Source organism: Populus alba, chromosome 15, assembly GCF_005239225.2.
Source record: "Populus alba chromosome 15, ASM523922v2, whole genome shotgun sequence".
NCBI lineage: Eukaryota > Viridiplantae > Streptophyta > Magnoliopsida > Malpighiales > Salicaceae > Populus > Populus alba.
The window spans coordinates 6,200,705-6,217,413 of record NC_133298.1 but is presented as its reverse complement, the minus strand read 5'-3'; the positions used below and the strand labels follow the sequence as shown (position 1 = coordinate 6,217,413).

General features: G+C 33.8%; 1 long non-coding RNA gene across 3 annotated transcripts; it reads right to left on the bottom strand.

Moving 5' to 3' along the window:
- Positions 1-11,059: 11,059 nt before the first annotated feature.
- Positions 11,060-13,770, bottom strand: LOC118057231 (uncharacterized). Of its 3 annotated transcripts, none has more exons than XR_012168028.1 (5): positions 12,370-13,770; positions 11,902-12,120; positions 11,726-11,781; positions 11,455-11,542; positions 11,060-11,330 (listed from the first exon to the last, which is right to left on the bottom strand). It is a non-coding gene; the product is annotated as an uncharacterized lncRNA (long non-coding RNA). The 3 variants fall into 3 exon arrangements; XR_004688926.2 differs by having other exon boundaries at positions 11,455-11,620; positions 12,370-13,769; XR_012168029.1 differs by lacking the exon at positions 11,902-12,120 and having other exon boundaries at positions 11,455-11,620; positions 12,370-13,766.
- Positions 13,771-16,709: the final 2,939 nt, after the last annotated feature.

The following is a 16,709-nucleotide window of genomic DNA, read 5'->3' as shown; positions in this document are numbered from 1 at the left end:
TCTTCTTCTGCCCGCTCGGTGCATCCTCTCCTCTGTCATCTGTCGGCTTGGTTTAGAAAAAGAAAGGGGAGAACTGAACATGGAGTTAAAAAAGGAACAAAAGAAACCATGGCTTCTCGCGAGAAGAAAATATTAGAAATGGAACTTGAATCACTATTTGAGACACAGTAAAATGCCTCGCAATCACACTGTTTGACACGTACAAATTGAAAATTTATCTTACTTTTATAATAACAAAAGTTGACGACACCGAAATATAGAAACAGTGGTAACATGTAGACACCGTTTCAAGAACAAGAACAAGCACAGCAACAGCATTGCTAGGTTTGAACATTTTCTTTCTGTTAAATACAAATACCAAAAACAAGCCCTGTTTGAGAAGTCCTTAGGCTGAGGTAGTCATAAGAAGACTACTCTTATTAGCCCTAATGCACGGAAACGGAGCTATATTATGGGTGCATATCCGAAAACAGCACCAAATATCTTGATTTCTTTCTCACCCCGAATCTCGTAAGCATGTGTTTTGGCGCCAGCTTCGTTTTTCTTCTTTGAAAAGTGTACCTTGTCACCAACTTTAATGCTCTTGCTAGCAACAAAAGCGAGCCAACCCTTTGAAATAACTGGTTTTGGATGTCCTTTCTTGCGAATTGAGCATCTGAAGGCCCAAACACGGCCACTTCCATCTACAGCTTGAAAATCTACAGCATGAACACCACCATTAAAAGATGGGAGAGAGCTGAGAAACCCGGTCGGCACTGAGAGTCTCTTTTTAATATCAGTCTTCCTGAGTGCCTTTGAGAATCTCGCCATTTTTCAAGACCAAGTGAGTGTTCAAAGGAACACTTGGAGAGGACTGAGATTTTGTGTGCCGTGTGCCTCGTGTATACTTAGCATCTATTTATAATGCATGGCGATGGCGAACCTCTGTCGTTAAGTCACGAGAAATCAAGAACATGCGTGTGTTCGGTGGGGTAGTATTTTTTTTTCTCTCATAGTTTTCGACTCAAGTCGGCGGTGTTTACATATATTTTGGAAATTCAAGTGCTTGGTGGGATTCTTAAATTTAGTATATTACAAAAACGTGTTTTTATTTCATTTTTTAGTATAATGTTGACAGAATATATCATTGGTGTTATGGAATATTCCGGTACTGTTAAATTGTCACTTGTAAAGTCCTCAGACGGCCCCTTGTGTTCTCAGGATGCATAAAGTCTTTAGGACAGGGTCAAGAATGACCGGGACAGGGGCGTGAAGAGCAATCACCATTCTTGATGTCATGGATGCCTGGAACATGGGCGTAAATTTAGCTACTGTGGCCCAAATGCTACACTCTTGTTGCTTTGTTATTGTTTAGGCCTATGTCTAAACGGCAATAAATTAGCTCAGAACGACAACTACTCCTTGTTGCCGTTTGAGTCGTGGCTCAAATGGCAACACGTCAAAGTGTTGGAAAACAGACTAGGACGGCCTATAGTACACTCCTTGTTGCCGCGTTGGCAACACATATCAAAGTTTAATATATATTTTATTGATAGTTGTTTATTTGAATGCAACCAGGAAGTTTTGAAAACATTAATTTCAACAAACTAATTTATATTTTTATTCCTTATTATATTGAGAGTTTTTAAAATTATTCGTCCAAAGTATCGAGATCCAGATTTTAACTAGGTTACAGAATTTTGTTTGGATCATTAAATTATTTGGATCAATTATTTTTGTAAAAAAATCAAAACAATATTATCTTAATAAATAATAAAAAAAAGCAAAAGTCAACTTGCCATATCTCCATGAATTTTGACTTTTTTTTATTTTTTTTAAACCTGACAGGTTCCTACTTCAGGTCTGTCGGGTCCCGACTTGACCCGCTGGACTAGGTTTTAAATCTATAATTATATATATTACAACATTATCATTGTTCTCCTGATTTTTTGGACTTAGGTTTTGTAATTATCCTAATCATATTAATATGTTTTGTTTTCATTAAATCTTATTGGAAAAGAAGTCATTATTATTTTTGTAATTATCATGAATGCTACCAAATACCAATGAAAAATAATGTCAATATTTCTTTCGGTATTATCATGAACACTTGGAGAGGACTGAGATTTTGTCCGCTGTATGCCTCGTGTATACTTCGCATCTATTTATATATAAAAAAATAACTTTTTAAAAATATTTTCAAGACCAATTGAGTGACCAAAGGAACAATGTCACGATGTTTAAATATATTTTGGAAATTCAATTGCGGGGTTCTTAGATTAGCCCCGTTTGCTAACGTAGTCCAAGAAGATATCTGAAATTAAAAAATATATTTGAAACTGATTTTTTTATATTTTTAAATTATTTTAATGTATTAATATTAATAATAAAATTTTAAAAATAAAAATATATTATTTAATATACTTAAAAAAACATTTTAAAAAATCAATTACTATCATATCCACGTAAAGAACTTCTTAGTATATTATATTATTAAATTACAATTCAAATACAAGTTAAAAAAAATAATGGGCATGGCTTTTTCACTTTTCATCAAAAGAAAAGTTATTATAAATTATAATAGTGTTTCGTAGTGTTTTTTTTTTTATTCTTCCGTGGATAGAAATGTGTTTTTGTTCTAATTTTTACTAGTGGTTTTGATAAAACTCCCACTGTTTAATATTTTTATCACATGTTTATTCTCAGCACCGAGAAAATCTCCAGTGAACAAATATAATTTTAATTGTAATTTTGTTACTATTTGTGGTGCAACTCTAGCTCTTTTTATTTTTATAATTGATTTGCTAAGCAGTTTTTTGAATTGTTTTTTTTATTAATATAGATATAAGAGCCAGTTTATATATATATATATATATATATATATATATATTAATTGATTTTACAAGCTTTAAAATTAATAATTATATAAATCTTTAATAAACCTAAAAGAATTTAAACATATTATCATTAAAAAAAATTCCAAACCTAACAAACTACACCAGGGATAATGGCTCTTGGCTCTTGGAAGTTATTTATTAATAACACTTCACTTGGCTCTTGGGTTTTATAAAAAGGTCAGAACGCATTTTCTCTGGGAAAAAAAAAAAAAAAACTTGAATATCAATCAAAGTTAAATCCACTCCTGTGAGCAAGGTACTTCTGTGTAGCTCAGCCATTCAATCATGGTTGGGTGAGGAGATTCTTTATGGTTGGGTGAGGAGATTCTTTATTCTTTATTGTGTTTAATATTGTGTCGTTAGAAGTTAGGATATCTGAAGTCAAGACAAGCTTTGAAGAATTTTGTGAAACTTTTTCTTTTATCATTTTAAGATTCTCAAGCTACTCCTGTGAGCAAGGTACGTACTTCTGTATTTAAAGATTCTCAAGCCACTCCTGCGAGTGAGGTATTGAGAATTGAAATTATTAAGTTAATTATTTATGCATGATTGTGTTTAATATAAATTATTTTATATTTATTTTTTAATGTTTTTAAGAAACATTTAAATATTAATAAATTTATTTTTTAGTTTATTTTTTAATAACTAAGTTAAATACTAGAAAATATTTTCCAACTCATTTTTATTATACTATCAAATGTAAAATAATTCATTTTATAATAATTTTATTTCTTACAAAAACTATTTGACAGCAAACAAATGGTTAAACTCTTTCTAATTTGCTTATCCAAATAAATAAACAAATTGATGCATTCATGGGCTAATATATATACACACACACATCGCAGTTGAAATGAATTAACAAAATGAAGTGAAACATAACGTCATTTTAAAACGATGATTCCACTTTTCAAGTTGTTCGTAATAAAATAATCTGTCTTATGATTTTATTTTAATAAAAGTATCAAGGAGATCCAGCTGGAGATATCTCATATTGTTAATTCATTTCGCTTTGCGCTGGCCACTCGAGTCGACAGTCATTGTCCGAAAACACATGGGTAGCGGCTTAAGTCGGGCATGCCACGAAATAAAATAAGAAAATGTTTGAGTATCCAGACATGGGTGGTTGTATGGAATTGACTCTGAATCAAAGGCTTGAGATACGACACGTGATCATTTCGTTCTTTATTTGTGAGGCTGAGCGATTGGAAACTTGAACGGTTGAAACCCGGTCGGCACTGAGAGTCTCTTTTTAATATCAGTCTTCCTGAGTGCCTTTGAGAATCTCGCCATTTTTCAAGACCAAGTGAGTGTTCAAAGGAACACTTGGAGAGGACTGAGATTTTGTGTGCTGTGTGCCTCGTGTATACTTAGCATCTATTTATAATGCATGGCGATGGCGAACCTCTGTGTTCTCAGGATGCATTAAGTCTTTAGGGCAGGGTCAAGAATGACATCACCATTCTTGATGTCATGAATGACTGGAACATGTCGTAAATTTAGCTACTGTGGCCTAAATGCTACACTCTTGATGCTTTGTTATTGTTTAGGCCTATGTCTAAACGGCAATAAATTAGCTCAGAACGACAACTACTCCTCGTTGCCGTTTGAGTCGTGGCTCAAATGGCAACACGTCAAAGTGTTGGAAAACAGACTATGACGGCCTATGGCACACTCCTTGTTGCCACGTTGGCAACACATATCAAAGTTTAATATATATTTTATTGATAGTTGTTTATTTGAATGCAACCAGGAAGTTTTGAAAACATTAATTTCATCAAACTAATTTATATTTTTATTCCTTATTATATTGAGAGTTTTTTAAATTAGTCGTACAAGGCTGGAGTTTTATATTTTAATTAGGTCACTGAGGTTTGGTTTGCTTCATTAGATTACCTGGATTAATTTTAATTTTAAAAAAAATTAAAACGATATTATTTTAGTAAAATAATAAAAAAGCAAAAGTCAACCAATCAGATCTCTAAAGATTTTAGCTTTTTTTTTATTTTTCTTAAACCTAGCCGATTCCAGCTTCAGGTCTATTGGGTCCGAGTTGGATTTTAAATCTATAACTATATATATTATAACATTAGCATTGTTTTCCTGATTTTTTGTACTTGGGTTTTGTAGTTATTCCAAATAATTTTAATATGTTTTGTTTTCATTAAATTTTATTGGAAAAGAAATCATTATTATTTTTGTAATTATCATGAATGCTACCAAATACCAATGAAAAATAATGTCAATATTTCTTTTCGGTATTGACCAACAATTTTTTTTTTCATATAATATATAGGTTATTACAGATAGAATTATTATTAATAAAATATGATCATCACTAATTTATACTGGTGTATCCATTAATAATATGTAAAACATAACTTGATAAATAGATAAAAATCTGATTTACCATAGCTACAACATTACAACCGAGAATACATAAATGAACAATAGTGCGTCAGTTATTAATCGAGTTCAAGCCAACAATGTCCGCACTAAGAGTCTCTTATTAATATCAGTCTTCCTAAGAACCTTTGAGAATCTCGCCACAAAGGAACACTTGGAGAGGACTGAGATTTTGTCTGCTGTAAGCCTCTTGTATACTTAGCATCTATTTATATTAAAAAATTAACTTTTAAAAAATATTTTCAAGACCAGTTGAGTGACCAAAGGAACACTGTCACGGTGTTTAAATATATTTTGGAAATTCAAGTGCTTGGTGGGGTTCTTAGATTAGCCCCGTTTGCTAATGTAGTCCAAGAAGATAGCTGAAATTAAAAAAATTATTTTAAATTGATTTTTTTATATTTTAATGTTTTAATATTAATAATAAAATTTTAAAAATAAAAATATATTATTTAATATACTTCAAAAAACATTTTAAAAATCAATTACTATCATCCACGTAAAGAACTTCTTAGTATATTATATTATTAAATTACAATTCAAATACAAGTTTAAAAAAATAATGGGCATGACTTTTTCACTTTTCATCAAAAGAAAAGTTATTATAAATTATAATAGTGTTTCGTAGTGTTTTTTCTTTTTATTCTTCCGTGGATAGAAATGTGTTTTTGTTCTAATTTTTACTAGTGGTTTTGATAAAACTCCCACTGTTTAATATTTTTATCACATGTTTATTCTCAATACCGAGAAAATCTCCAGTGAACAAACATAATTTTAATTGTAATTTTTTGTTACTATTTGTGGTGCAACTCTAGCTCTTTTTTATTTTTATAATTGATTTCCTAAGCAGTCTTTTGAATTGTTTTTTTATTAATATAGATGTAAGAGCCTGTTTATACATATTTTAATTAATTTTACAAGTTTTAAAATTAATAATTATATAAATCTTTAATAAATCTAATAGAACTTAAACATATTATCATTAAAAAAAATTCCAAACCTAACAAATTACACTAGGATATTGGCTCTTGGCTCTTGGAAGTTGTTTATTAATAACACTTCACTTGGCTCTTGGGTTTTATAAAAAGGTAAGAACGCATTTTCTCTGGGGAAAAAAAAAAACATGCATATGAATCAAAATTAAATCCACTCCTGTGAGTGAGGTACTTCTGTATCGCTCAGTCATGGGTGGGTCAGGAGATTCTTTATTGTGTCGTCTTTAAGTTTAATATAAGACGGTGTTTGTTATTGCTGGGAGTTAGGACCTCTGAAGTTAAGACAAACTTTTAAGAATTTTGCGAAACTTTTTCTTTTATCATTTTAAGATTCTCAAGCCACTCCTGTGAGCGAGGTACTTCTGTATTTAAAGATTCTCAAGCCACTCCTGTGAGTGAGGTATTGAGAATTGAAATTATTAAGTTAATTATTTATGCACGATTATGTTTAATATAAATTATTTATATTTATTTTGTCATATGATTTTGTTTGAATAAAAGCATCAAGGGGGGATCTAGATGGAGATTTCTCATATTGTTAATTCATTTCGCTTTGCGCTGGCCACTTGAGTCTGCAGCCATTGTCCGAAAACACATGGGTAGCGGCTTAAGTCGGGCGTGCCACGAAATAAAATAAATTTTTTTGAGTATCCAGACATGGGTGGTTATATGGAATTGACTCCGAATCAAAGGCTTGAGATACGACACTGAGCGATTGGAAACTTGAACCCTAGCTCACTACCATTGTCCCACCTCATGAGCAAATAAATAATAATGTTTTTGTGTTTCAATTATAAGGGGTGTAGTTTAATTATTAATGTTTCAAATGAAAATGACCAAGGATGGTTACTTTCAATTATTAATGTCCCTGCTTCCTTACACCAAAGCATACAAACTGATGCAAAAATGAGATATTAGGTCTCGATACGAGAGAACATGAGAATCAATATAACTTTTAAGGATAATACAGGCCCAGGAAAGAAAAATATCACTTGCGCATCGGCAAAAAAACAAGTAATTACCCACGAACAAAGCTCACACTTGTGTACTCCATGCCAAAAAAAAAAAAAACTGTGTCAGAGCCTCTCCCATGGAGGTATATTTGTACTAAGCACTGTTACAGAGCATCACCGGCTCACATCAAAACCCCCAAAATCAGTCACCAAATCCAAAGCCCACAAAACACTAAAGAATCACAAAAAAGAAAATCAACTTTTGATGCCCTTCAACTGGAGTCATAGTTACTTTGCTGGCAGGTCGATCCGGACCTGATCAATTCAGTAATTGGATCAGTCCAAGTAAAATAAAAGACCAAGATAAATAAAAACCTAACAAAACTTGGTTAATTTGCTAGTTTGAACTGTGGTATGAGAGATTCAAAAAAATCCAATTAAAATATAATTTTTATTTTTTTTCAAGTTAATTCAGTTAACTAACCAATACCTCAAATCTTTACCACGGTTACTCCCGTCTGATATCAATGGTTGAGTCAACCTATCACCTAAGCTCCCAGAAAGCAAATATTGCACCGACTCTTATCACCAAAATCTCAATTCCCTTGTACCCAATTAGTACACGCTTTCTCCGCTTTCCATGTGCTTTCCCTTTTTACCCCCTTAATATGACCTTATGCCCAAAGTGCCCCCAACTAATACAATAGTTACTATCACTACCCCCTCCAAGAGAACGACGACTAATCATTCCCGATAAACCCTCTCTTCGCTCCTCCCCCTCCTCCCTCGTTCAAGACGCATGCGGCGGCGGTGATGGGAGTTCACGGTGGAGAGACGGACATGGGAATCTATTGCACTTTCCAGCTCTCCATTGGTGACAGACCTTCTGATTCTGCTGGTGGTGATGCTGGTTTAACGTGTCGTTCACTGAGTGGCCACCTCCTATCTAACCTGTGAGAAACTCGCTTGTTGGTGATGGTGATGTTTGCCTCCGTTGTAGTCTTTCTCCGTTGCGGCACCCTTCTCTCATTTTTCTTCTGCCTGCTCGGTGCATCGTCTCCTCTGTCATCTGTCGGCTTGGTTTGAAAAAAGAAAAGGGAGAACTGAACATGGAGTAAAACAAAAACGAACAAAAGAAATCGTATCCTCTCGCGAAAAGAAAATATTAGAAATGAAGCTTGAATCACTGTTTGAGAAACGGTAAAATGCCTCGCAATCACACTGTTTGACACTTACAAATTGAAAATTTATTTTAGTTTGATAATAACTAAAGTTGACTACACTGAAATATAGAAACAGAAGTAACATGTAGACAACGTAACAAGAACAAGCACAACAACAGCATAGCTAGCTTTGAACTTCTTTTTCTTTTTCTTTTTTTGTTAAATACAAATACGAAAAACAAGCCCTGTTTGAGAAGTCTTTGTTAGGCTGAGGTATTAATATCTTGATTTCTTTCTCACCCCGAATCTCGTAAGCATGTGTTTTGGAATACTGATATTACAGAAATGTGTTTTTATTTTATTTTTTAGTGTAATACTGATAGAATATTCAGGTAGTGTTATGGAATACTCTCATGACATATCAAAGATAAAATATAAAACCCGTTTTTAAGTGAGAAAATATAAAGACCATTGGATTTTTTATTTTTATTATCCGAGTGTTTTTTTATTTTTTCTACTTGAGCGTTACACTTTTCATTTTCATTTAAGCATATAGTTTTTATTTTTATTATTAGGCGAGTGCTCATATTTGAAAGAGTTTATTAATTAAGTGTTTCTAATTTTGAAAGCTAAAAAGTATTCATTTAGTATTTTTACGTAGATTATATTTGAGAAAATTAAAAATTAAAACAACAAAGTGTTTAGTGGTGAGACCACAATAGTAATATCAAGGTCGATGTGTTTTCTCACCGTAAATTGAATCCATCCCTTGGAGCATGCAATTAGTTTGAACATAATGAAGCTGAATTGTATTAATAAGTCATATAAAATAAAATAAAAATGAGAGAGACCAATCACACTTACTTTTAAACAAAAGACAAATTTTTGTATTTATTTTTATTTTTTAGCAACTTTCTTTCGTAACCAAATGGGACAAAATCTGATGCGTTATGGAGGGTCCAGCGACAAGAGCACAGGAGTTAACAGTATACCTTCCCAGACTTCTATTGGTAGAAGATTCCTGTTGGTTTTCTCATGACATGAATGATTGGGACAGTTATACAACGTTTTTTTTGTAACCAACTCCTTCCAAGGACAAGCACACAGGACTTCTATAAAAGCGTACGTGTTATCTACAAATCGCATACAAATAATTAATTAACCAGTCATTAAGCTTCGGTTATGCTGTTCAATTTAAATAATTGCGATATGGGTGCTGACATTTATATTTGCTATTGTAATTATATTGTTATATACAATCTTATACGCCTAATATTATCGAAGTGTATTGTTTTGATACTGTATTACAATATTTTATTTTTGATATATTGCAAAATCCATTAAATATAAACATCGTTTCTTTATCTTATTTCTATGTAGAATCTATGTAGTGAGAAAATGTGATATTGAAATTTGGTGATTGTGTATGGATTCTTGTATGAAAACTCCCATGTAAATCAAAAAAAAAATTATGAATAAATCATTAACTTTCCATCGAGTTTTAGGTTTCTGTGGGCTGGTGGCTGAGATCACTATTGGGCTCAGTTAAAAGATTTTAGCTTCGTATTATTATCTTTCACTGGGCTAAGATGCCTAATAACCTCGGCTCATGGGCCCTTCTTATGACACCTCATGGGATAATAAGGGAGAACAATATTCAAGAGATCTTTTTCCTAAAGATATGTACTTGATATAGACCTCTTCGATGAACTTATCCCTGTTAACGAAATAACTCAAAATGCGCCATGATTCGTACTACTTGGAAATTAACCTCTTCATCTTTGTAAATGCTGCTATGAGTATTGAGAAGGGGAGAATTAAGGGTTTTACATAATAATTTTTTTTTACACAGAGTATTGAACATGGTTATATTTGAAACACAGGTTTGTTTGTGGGACTCATTAAAATTTGCAGGTTTTTACTGAGTTGCTAACTTAATCTAACAAAAAGCACCATCTTTCTTCACATGCTATGGTCATTTACCCCAACAAAAAGCAGATTTTTTTATTGTTCTTATTCCAATGCTTTTTGAAAATAATTTTTTTTTTTTAAAAATTACTTTAACACAATTTCCAAAATAAAAATACTTTAAAAAACAATAGCCTAACACCCTCCAATCTCTAATATTTTTCTAGAGTGAAAATCACAGATTCAGAAGCGATCGGCAGCACCTTCATCATTCTCTCCACAACTCTCTGCTTATTCTCTCTGCCAGTGATCTGGTTTACAAAACGAAAGTTGAATTGAAAAACGCGATCTGAGATAAAGAGAAGGTGGGGATGCGGTGGAGGAGAAGCCGCATATACAGAGAAAAAAGAGAGCGAAAGATGAGTGATTGAATCTGCAGTAAAAAGCAAAATGAGAAACTGAAAGATTGAAATTACTGTTTGAATCCAGGTAAAAGCCACACTCCGAGCTCTTTTAGATTTTTGTTAATTAACTACTGTCGGTGCCCGCGCAACCATAGCATGAATCAATGGTCTCTATATAGGTGAAAAATGTAGGAAAATGAATCTAAAAATCATGGTTTGAATCGTCAACGCAAATGTGTGTAGGAGCATAATTTCCCTTCAAGTGCAAGAGAAATCTTGTGTTGTTTAAGAAAGGGCTGCCAACAGGGGAAGGGGATCAAAATGCATATCGAAAAGGAAAAAATGCAAAATAGCTGGGTGAAGGCGTGACGTTGTAGTAGAAGTTTAAGCAATCTTAGCACACATATATATATAAAGCTCAAAAGGAAGCAAAATCTGAAGATTTCCATATGGAAGTAATCGTTTTTCCTGAATCATCAGCTAGCACAGACAACAGTGGAATTAAAGCAAAGTGAAGCTGGCAAATTGGCAGTAGAGTTGTACCGTTTTGCCTGCAAAGGAGATTGAATAGTAAAATCGACGCAAGATAGAGCTGAAAATTGACAATTGAGCAGTACCATCTTGCCTGCACAAATTACAAACGGAGGCAGAACAACACAAATGTCTCATGTTAAAATTACAATCAAGAAAAAATAAAAAAGGGAAAACAATGAAAAAGACCATGTGAAAAAAAAAAAAAAAAGTTTCACCACAAACGCCTGGATGTCAGCTAAAATCGATGACTATTGCCTCTGCATCAATATTCTTCTCTGACGAATTATTTCGTCACAAACTCTCCTACCACCACAAAAAATGACCAAGGATGGTTACTTTCAATTATTAATGTCCCTGCTTCCTTACACCAAAGCAAACAAACTGATGCAGAAATGAGATATTAGGTCTTGATACGAGAGAACATGAGCATCAATAGAACTTTTAAGGATAATACAAGCCCAAGAAAGAAAAAGATCAGTTGCGCACCGGCAAAAAAACAAGTAATTACCCACGAACAAAGCATACACTTGTGTACTCCATGCCTGCAAAAAAAAAAAAAAAAACTGTGTCAGAGCCACTCCCATGGAGGTAAATATGTTCTTAGCATTGTTACAAATTGGGTTTAGAGTAACATAAAAAACAATGAGAAAGGCTTGCCTAACCTTGACAGCATTTGGAAGACCAACAAAAACCCAATGACCTTCACTAATCACGCAACCAAACACACCACCAAGATTAACCAGACCCATAAATTGCCAAAACATCCATAAAGCAAGTTTGTCACTGAACATTTAGCCGGGTGAAGAAAAAACAGTTGATAAAAATAACTTTCTTCTCTCAAGCAAGTATCTAATTCAAATTGCAGTATCCGCAAGGAAAACCTACAGAAAAGAAAATATTGAAGCTTGAAGCAACTCCCCGCTAGCATCTTGCTTTTAAATATCTCAATATAATCATAGTCTTAGCTTTAACAGAAATTGGATAATTGATCCAACACAAACATTAGAGACAGCAATTTGAAACGCCAGTGCTCAAATCAACAGCACATTACAATTCAATCACAGTCGTAAATTTCAATGTCTACTGAAAATATTAGCTAAAATCCAAGCTGAAAAGAGTAAAACCCAAACCTGTCGAGACTGGAAACCCCGAACTCGTAACAGTCTCATCCTTAATCCTTGCATCACCGGCTCACATCAAAACCCCCAAAATCAATCACCAAATCCAAAACCCCCAAAAACCCATTAAACAAAACACTAAAGAATCACAAAAAAGAAAATCAACTTCTGATGCCCTTCAAGTTGAGTCAACTCATCACCTAAGCTCCCAAGAAAGCGAATTTTGCACTAAAATTACAATTACCTTTTTACCCCCTATAATATGACCCTTATTCCCTAAGTGCCCCAACTATTACAATAATTACTATTTCTACCCCACCTCCCAGAAAACGACGATGAATCATTCCCCGTGAACCCTCTCTTCGCTACTCCTCCCCCGTTCACAGACGCACGCGGCGGCCGTGCTGGGAATTCATGGTGGAGAGACGGACATGGAAATCTATTGCACTTTCCAGCTATCCAGTGGTGACAGACCTTCTGATTCTGCTGGTGGTGATGCTGATTTAACTTGTCGTTAATTCACTGATTGGCCACCTCCTAATCGGTGAGAAACTCGCTTGTTGGTGATGATGCTGTTGCCTCCGTTGTAGTCTTTCTCCTTTGCGGCACCCCTCTCTCATTTTTCTTCTGCCTGCTCGGTGCATCCTCTCCTCTGTCATCTGTCGGCTTGGCTTAGAAAAAGAAAGGGGAGAACTGAACATGGAGTAAGAAAAAACGAAAAAAAGAAACCATGCCCTCTCGCGAAAAGAAAATATTAGAAATGGAACTTGAATCACTGTTTGAGACACAGTAAAATGCCTCACAATCACACTGTTTGACACGAACAAATTCAGAATTTATTTTACTTCGATAATAGCACAAGTTGACAACACCGAAATATAGAAACAGCAGTAACATGTAGACAATGTTACAAGAACTAGAACAGGCACAGCAACAACATAGCTAGGTTTGAACTTTTTGTTTTTTGTTAAATACAAACACCAAAAACAAGCCCTGTTTGAGAAGTCCGTAGGCTGAGAGGTAGTCATGCCGGGCCATAAGACTACTCTTATTAGCCCTAATGCACGGAAACGGAGCTATATTATGGGTGCATATCCGAAAACAGCACCGAATATCTTGATTTCTTTCTCACCCCGAATCTCGTAAGCATTCGTTATGGCGCCAGCTTCGTTTTCCTCCTTTGAAAACTGGACCTTGTCACCAGCTTCAAGGCTCTTGCTAGCAACAAAAGCGAGCCAGCCCTTTGAAATAACTGGTTTTGGATGTCCTTTCCTGCGAATCGAGCATCTGAAGTTCCAAACATGGCCACTTCCATCTACAGCTTGAAAATCTACAGCATGATCACCACCATTAAAAGGTGGAAGAGAGCTGAGAAACCCGGTCGGCACTGAGAGTCTCTTTTTAATATCAGTCCTCCTAAGGACCTTTGAGAATCTCGCCATTTATCAAGACCAGGTAAGTGACCGAAGGTGCACTTGGAGAGGACTTAGGTTTTGTGTGCTGTGTGCCTCGAGCATAATGAGCCATCTATTTATAATGATGCATGGAGATGGTGATCCTCTGTAATTAGGTAAGGATAAGGCAAGATGCGGGTTAATTCGTGTTTGGTGGGGTTTTTTTTGTTTTGTTTTATTCGACTGAAGTCAATGTAACGGCGGTGTTAACATATATTTTGGGAATGTATATAAAAATGATTATTTATTTTATTTTTTAGTATAATGTTAACAGCGTTGGTGTGATGGAATATTCTGGTAGGTTAAATTGCCACTTACAGGGTCCTCAGGTTTTCCGCTCGTTTTAGGGCTCTATTTTTTTTTGCATTTCAAAATTGTTTTTGTGCGCTGTGGATCTCGCCATTTATCAAGACCAAGTGACCAAAGGAGCACTTAGAGAGGACTGTGATTTTGTGCGCTGTGTGCCTCGTGTATACTTTAGCTTCTTATTTATAATGGTGCGGCTTAGATGCAAGGTTTTTTGGATGGGTAGTTTTCTTTTTCAAGTGCTTGGTGAAGCTTTTAAATTTCTTGAATAATATTGACAGAATATTCCGTTGGTTTATGGAATTTTCTGGTAGCACTTAAGACGGCCACGTGTTTGCTCGGGATGCATAATGTCCTTGGGACAGGGTCATGAACGATTGGGTATGTGGAATCATTTTATTGACAAAATTTTAAATTTTAAATTAATATTTATTTTAAAATTTTTATATTATTTTAATATATTGATATGAAAAATAATTTTTTTAAAAAATTAATTTTAATTAAAAAATATTTTAAAAAATAATCACTCACAAATACACCCTTATTATATTACAAAAGGGTTTTTATTTTAATTTCTTGTTTTCTCGGCATACGTGAGTCTTTTGGACAAAATGGGACCACTCCTGAACTCACTGCATCTTGCTGAAAAGTATGATTGGTTGTCCGTACGACTGGGAGATCTTGATTTCGCTCATGTCGGTGCACAAAGGGCAACACCTACGACATACGGACTGCTCGGGCCCCCATTTTTAAATGATTTTTGCCGTTTCTCGATTGGCATTGGCTTTTTATTCTGCTTTCTAAAATGATTTCTATATTTATTTATTAAAAAATATTTAAAAATACCTTAAATTTTAAGTTTAACTAATTAAATTTTAAATTTATTTTTAATAATTATAAATTTGAGTTATTTTAGAGTTATTGAAAGTTTATATGATCATTAATTTTAAAGTTTATAGAATTAGTCGAGATATATATAAATTAACATAGATATTTATATTCATAAAAAAAAAATTATTTTTGACTTAAAAAATTACCAAGATGTTTGATTACGAGTTTGTGGAACCCATATTTGCCTCCAACCACATGTTAACAAAAAGAAATATCAACATGATTTTTACTGAGTTGTAAACTTAATATAAAAAAAAAACATTCTTTCTTCACATGCTACGGTTAGTTATCCCAACAAAAAGTAGTCTTTCTGTTTTATTGTTATTATTTCAATGTATTATAATTTTTATGTAAATAAAAAAAAAAAACTTGGTGTACTTTTAACCAAGCACTTTTAATATATATATATATATATATATATATATATATATATATATATAAACTACACCCCTAAATTAAAGTTAGCGATCGGAAGACCTCGTTACAAGTGACAGTTTGAAAAAAAGCTCCAAGGGGATCAGGTACTTGATTTCTCTGAATGCAAAAAGTCTTTAGGAACAGGGTTCATGAGGCGGGTCAACAGCAAAAAGTTATTTTATTTTATTTTTGAGTATATTGTTGACAGAATATAGCGGTGGTGTTATGGAATTTTCAGGTAGGTTAAACGGCCACTTATAACGGCCGCTCGTTTTCTTGAGCAATCACCATTCTTTAATTACTGGTACAGGCCCGTCCTTGAGCAATCACCATTCTTTAATTACTGGTACAGGCCCGTCCTTGAGCAATCACTGTTTTAGACACTAACGTGTTTTTTTAATGAAATAAAATAATATTTTATTATTTTTTAAAATAAAAGTTCCCCCCCCCCCTGTTTGAGACCATTTTAGAGAATACATTTGAAGCACCAAAATTGGAATGCCTCAAGTAGGTTGTCTGGAAATATTTCAGTTGCACTCTTCATTTGTCATTTCATTTAGATATTTATGTCCTATGGATATTGATCTCTGACAACCATGCTCTCTAACAACCATGCATAGTGTACAACCAGGCGTAGTGTCCAGTGATCTCTGGGAGGCTTATTGACTTGTAGTTTATAATGGAGGCGCTTTATCTGCTGTATCCTAATTTCAATGTGTCCTCGATTTCACAAAAAATACGATGAAAAAGTTCTTCAAGATTTGAAAAACATGTTCTTGAAAAGTGCAATGGACAAATTATAGATATGGTAACAGGACGTGGCTTCTTGAAATGTAATTGACAAAAATTACAGACAAAAACATTTTATTGCCGACCTTGGGTACCTTGTTGAGAGGATGAAAAGGACGATGCAAAGCATATCTCTCTGTGTCAGGTTGAAAAGATTGTATTTTTGTATCTTAGTTCCAGGTTCTAATTGAACAAAAACGTGGCTCAGTTAGGTTTAAAAAAGAACAAGTAAATTCTTAATGGACTCTTTTTTTTTTGTTAAAGATACTATTTTGATTCTAGTTTAAAACAAACTTAGAATAACACTGTTCTCATTTACCATGATAATCCGTCAAAACCTATTAGCTGGGCAGATTTAATACCTGTGATTTGATAATGAGAGGCAAAGTTTTGTTAAACGAGACGAACTAGAAAATGTGAAAGTAGTGCGTTCTGCGTGGGGCTGTCCATGGCTTTCTTGGCACGGATTAAAATATTTTTTATTAAATTCTTCCA